The sequence below is a fragment of the Pinus tabuliformis genome, chromosome 4_1 (assembly GCF_031772625.1).
Source record: "Pinus tabuliformis cultivar Carrire ecotype Pingquan chromosome 4_1, CPIR1, whole genome shotgun sequence".
Taxonomy (NCBI): domain Eukaryota; kingdom Viridiplantae; phylum Streptophyta; class Pinopsida; order Pinales; family Pinaceae; genus Pinus; species Pinus tabuliformis.
The window spans coordinates 777503924-777509970 of NC_142303.1; the positions used below are offsets into that span (position 1 = coordinate 777503924).

Consider the following 6047-nt stretch of genomic DNA (forward strand, 5'->3'; position numbering starts at 1 on the left):
GTTAATTTATGCTTTAAGAGGACAATTTTACCTGTTGGGTTACAAACAGAAGGCTATGATCGAATGGAAAGATTTGAAACAAGGGAAAGGTAAAATTGTTCATAATTTTATAGGGTAGTTTAGAAAAAAATCATTAACATATAATGTTCCACTAGACACTTCTAATATGTTTATGAAATATAATGGCTCATTGCATAGTTATTTATGTCATTCATTGTTATTATTTGAACCTAAGTTTCTTGATGAAGCTAGTGTGAAGGTTGTACATTTTTAAAGGAGATGGGAAGATGAGGAAGATGACTGATCCAACAAGGCAACAACAACCAAGAGAAGAGAAGAAATTCCCTCTTGTACTCATTGTGAGAAAGTAGGCCATGATGAGGAGAATTGTTGGAAACTGCATCCAGAATTGAGACCTAAGAGGAACGACAGAAAAGAGAAGCAGAAGACAGTTGCAACTGTACAAAAAGGGCAAGAATTTGAATCAGAGGATGATGTGAATATCACAGCTATGAGATTTGCATGTGTTCAACCAATTAACTCAGGTGATGAAATGGATATTATAGCTCTTGGGATTGCAGTGGATGGACCCAACAACTTGGCTTCCAATTCAGGTGATGACACAAATATTTCAGTAGATGTTGTGTTAAAAATGAAAAGGGCACCAAATGCACTATGGCTTCAAGGATTCAAAGAAATCAACCAAAGTATTCATGAAGATAATGTTGAACTAAGGAGACTCCTACAAGAAGTAGAGAGGGAGAAAAAAATGTTGCAACATCATTTACAAGCCATGGAGGAGGCCCTGGAAAAGTTGCAGTATAACATGCCTAAGGTAAAAAGTGATTCTTCAACTTCATGTACTTTTTATGATGATGATTGCGTTGCTTTTGAGAAAAATACTATGGGAATTGGAACAAAAAGTTGAAGAAAATGGGGTATCAATGAAAAGGGCCTCGTCATTAATTGCCAAAGCATTCTGAATCTCATCAAAGTGGAGGAGTTGCATCATTATGAAAGGCTTGGATATGTCAGAAAAGAGGCTAGGGAATGCTCCAAGATATCTAATGACTAAACAATGACAGATGATGAGAGAACTTCATCACATTCCAGTGATAGTGAGGGTTCCATAAGCACTTATGAGAGGTGCACTAGAAATAAGAGTTCCAAGATGATCTAGAAAGTTTGAAGGAGATAGAATCATTATAGTCACTGCAACATGGTTGGACACCAGAGAGCCATGTGTTAGATGCTCTAGGCTCAAAAATAACCTCTGAAGAAACCAATGGGAAATGTTGTTCATGAACAGAATCAACTCCATGATGATGACCCCTTCATTTTCTTGAGTAAGAGATTGTTTTACAAGATATAGTATCTTGTCATCACCACATTTTGGAAATAAAGTGTTGTGAATAATTATAAAAGTGATGATGTGTTTTCCATCACTTATTAAAGCAACAATGATGTTTTTGGCCTTTTTTTGATAGCTAGATATTCGTTTATATTATGACGTAAACTTGATCAAGGAGTGTGTGTTACAAACTCTTGGCAATTATAGGGTTGCTTGAGTCATGTGTGGATTTGTATGTGATTGCAAAGAATGTACCAAATTTACGTGGAATACAGATGTTGAAAGTGTGACTTGGCAAGGACACAGACAATTTGCAGGATGTGTGCATGCTTTTGGAGGACCAAAATCTCCTTAGTAGGGAGGAATGATCCAGGTGGATACAAAAATAGAAGTGGCCTTGAAATAACTCAAAAATCAAAGTCACTGGATCAAAATGAAACTAGGACCAGATTGTAGTGCTCATTGCCCTAATTCCAATAGTGTGTATGACACTCAGATCTGAGTTCGTATGATCAAGTTATGGTTGCTCAAAGTTATGGTCAAACTAGGCCTAGTGGTAGTCACTAATGAGGCAAAAATTTGGCTGAGTCCTCGTGCATTATATCCGGCCACCGGAATGGGTGAATTTGTTATCTCCTTAATTTGTTTAATAACACTTAAAATATGACGTGAATTTTTGAATGATATATATATATATATATATATATATATATATATATATATATATATATATATATATATATATATATATATATATTAAAAATTAAAAGTTTTGTGTGGCGAGCCACCAACCCCACCACCACTACCCCAAATGGCATGCCACATTATATTATATATAAGAAAAATATATGGTGCGTCAGGTCTGTGATTGATCTGGACCATGCTGAACCATGTGGTAACCAACAATGTAATGGAGACAAGTAAGGGGAGTCGGCGAGAGTTGAACTCGCCCAACCTATGTGGGCCAGCCCCCAATGGGTAGACCTAATTATAACCAAATGTCGAAATCATGTGCCACCATATGTTAAAAATACATCTGCCATTGTTTAATTTTGGGTGGGTGGCTTTTGAACCTAGTCCACCAGTACATAACTCACCACTAGTTGCCAACAAGCCAATGACTTGTTTTTGGAATATCTACTCCTGAACTTATATAAGACCCTCAAATCATTTTCCTTGAAATTGGTGGAGGGTCGACCAACGAAACCTTGAGTAGCTAGAACCATGAGGAAGAAATATTGCTAGATGTCAAAATGATTCCCTTAGTTGCTAGAGGTGCCACTGTCAGATTGGGACACGTTTATAGTCAATTTTGCACAATTTTGCACCAGGAATCTAACCGTGCAGTCTGTTTCTCTAGCCGGGGTCTCCATTTTTTTCATCCATGATAGAGAGTGGAGTTATAAGGGTCATTTTTTTAAAGTTAATTATAATTCATTTATTTTCTTCCACTTAATGTTAGAAGGCCTTCCCATTTTGAGCAAGGCTTGGATACATAGACCACATTGGGTAAACTCCATAATAAAATCATTGTGTCTTTGATCTCATGTTTTCTTATGATTTCTGCTTCTTTTCATGTGTTTAAGTTACTTTGTTATACACTCTATTATATGAAATTTTGTATGCATCCTTGAAGTTAAAATATTTGGATCATCAGGTCTAGAGTTGTTATGCTATACTGAGTATGGGAATGCCCACCTCAAATATTATTACATGATTATATTATACTATAACCCTTGATTGTTTATTTTTAGGTCTCTAACCATTGATCTATAATCTAAACTTTCGCATAATAAAGCACTTCAACCCTCATACATAGTTTATGACTTTATGCTTTAGGGGATAATTTGTTACACATCATTTTGTAATAATTAGGAAAATAACCACAAAACTAGATCTCTCTTATTATGATAGTTTGTTCCCATTAATCCCCTACAATGCTAGAGAAAAAAACCATTGTGAGAAGCACAAGAACCATTGATTACATTACAAAAAAACGATAATTTCAAGTAGTGTCACACTTTCCCTATGATAAATTTGCAACATCAAAGGTTCAATCATTGCCACCTATGCAATGTGTCACCATGTTCTTCAATAAAAAGTGTGACGTCCTTTCTAACTACGTAAAAATAAAAAGTAAATTTTTGTAAATCTTGTTGATGAATATTATCTCATCCACCTATACTCGAGCTCCTACCCATTTGGGCCTCATCCCAAGATTTTTGGATCGAATCCCATTCATTATGGAACCTATTCCCCATTGTTTTGGATCTGATCCCATGGAAAATGGATCTCCAACTTGCCCTCTTTTCCTATAAATGCAATGATACTCAATGGGGAACTTGGACTTTTAAGTACCCTTAGGTTGTCCAATTGAGGTTGAAGGCTTATTGTGCAAATAAAGGAATAGATATCTTTAAGTGGAGGCTTATCACATCAAGGAATGGGTTTCAGTCTCTCCCTCTTATTTGTGAATACAATATATATTATTTTTCTCACATGATTTCCATATTATTTTCATTCATTGTATCATAGCTCTTTGATCTTCTGATTAGCATTTGTTTGAAATTATTCATACATAATATCCTTTCATCATTTTGTCTATCTCTATTGTTGTTGGTTCTAGTATTCAAAGATAGAAGTGGAGCAAGAAATCTTGTAGGGACACGATCGAAGTGAATAGCTATTTTGTTAAACAACTAAGTCATGTTTAGACATCACTAGAGAAAGATAGTATGAAATGTTCTATTTGTTCTAGATTTGATCATGGAGTCTAGAGAGATTACTCTTATATGTAAGAGTTATTTCCCCACATAACATGCTTGAATGGAACAAAAAATATATAACCATCCCAATTTTCTTGTATCACTTGGTGTGATTTTCAGGGGAAATCTAACAACAACTTATGTGGTAGAATTTTCACAAGGGAAAATAGGTGCCAGGGCTAAGGGTCATTTCAGTCATTAGGACTTTGAGATGGGATAATAATGGGAAAAATATAATAAATAAAAGTAGAAGACATATGCCTATGAATACAATGTTCATCGTGATGATAAAATTCAACCAAGGAAGTGCCTTCATGTAAAATGAAACTTCTCATTTACTGTTTTACTAAATTTGTCTTTATGGGTTCTCACGTGTAAAGCTTCCCTCTTAGCTGTGAATTGTAACACCAACATGATATGGTAGCCTCTATTATCAGAATATGTAATGTAAATACAGATAAACGTAAGCGAATGCTCTGTCTCTAGAATGAGATTGGAATTTCTAATAATTGGCCATGATATAACAACCATTATAAATGGCTTGAAACCAGTAATCATAATGCTTTTGTCCCTAGAATCGTTGACTAATTTGTCATGCTCCTGTATCACAAGTTATTGAGGTAGTGTTGAAAATTTTCCCATTTGGGAAACTATTCAAAATCTCCTCATCTTGTTAAAATATTTAACATGATAAGAATATGAGGCTATAAGAGTTTCCCTGTGTACTATTAAGGGAGAAATAGGTATCAAAGAGAGTTTTGAGTGGTATCTAGAAATGGGAATGAAGCACTAATTGATGCATAAGTACCTTATGATGAGCAGTTTCAAAATGAGATGATGGATGGATAATAACACCCTATACATTCTGGCTATTCTACAAGGCATTTAATTTGGGAGAACTTCCTAAGGTGTATTCATGACTCAATGTTATTTATCCTGGAACTCACATGCTTAACAAGGTAGGTTCCAATGTTTCTTCTATGATGTTTCCGAGTTGTTCAGTAAAATACATCAAGAAAATACAAAACTTAGGAAGATAACATAAAATATTATTCTCAATGCATATTCAGGGTCAGGGAAACATACCAATGCAGAGGAAATTCTCATTCAAATATAGGGTGCATGTTGTTCTCCAGATTCCTATACTCACCTTTCACTAATTTGTTCTTACACAACTTGTCAACAATTTGAAGAAGAAGAATACCTCCTCAAGACTTGTCCATTTTAGTATTTTCATTTTTTCTTTTTCAGAGGCTGGCTCGGTTGAGGATGCTTCCATGTTATACATGAATATATGGAAGAAATGACTTAAGTTTGGCATGATTTGTCACCACACAATGTTGAAGATATACTATGGAAATGGTCACACACATGAAGGGATTCTCTTGTTTGAAAAGCTAGAAAATTATGTAGAACCCAGTTATCACTATTTAGGAATCTTCATGGAAGATTATAGAGGGAAGATATATTTTATAGTTGATGAAGAGCAAGGGATTTTCCTATAAGTCAAAATTCAAGAGCGGATGCAAACTCAATACTTTTGAGCCAATGTATGCAACATGAAAAAGAGAGGCATTTAGTTAGAAATATAGGCGTCTGCATGACTGTCTATCAAGGAGAGTCATAGAAAATAGACAAGATCTCCATATGAATTTGGAATTTACTCAAATTATATCTTTCATTTATGCTCCAAGAGGGAGGGTAGTGCATTTTTCCAATATAAATTATCATAAAAAATATACATTTTAAATAGAAGATAATAGTGAACCATACAAATATTTTATAAAGGTTCAAGAGTATTTTCAATGTTACAATTATTTCATCAATAATGAAGTAGTTTATTTGGATTCTGGCAGATGCCTCAGGGATGGGCCAATGCACTTTTCCTTTTGATTTTTACCAATGGTTGTGTTTTTCATGCAAGGAAAGAA

At 34.7% G+C, this 6047-nt stretch overlaps 1 pseudogene; it reads left to right on the forward strand.

Annotated features, from left to right (window-relative positions):
* Window positions 1–553: 553 nt before the first annotated feature.
* On the forward strand, window positions 554–5700 carry LOC149178438 (uncharacterized; annotated as a pseudogene).
* Window positions 5701–6047: the final 347 nt, after the last annotated feature.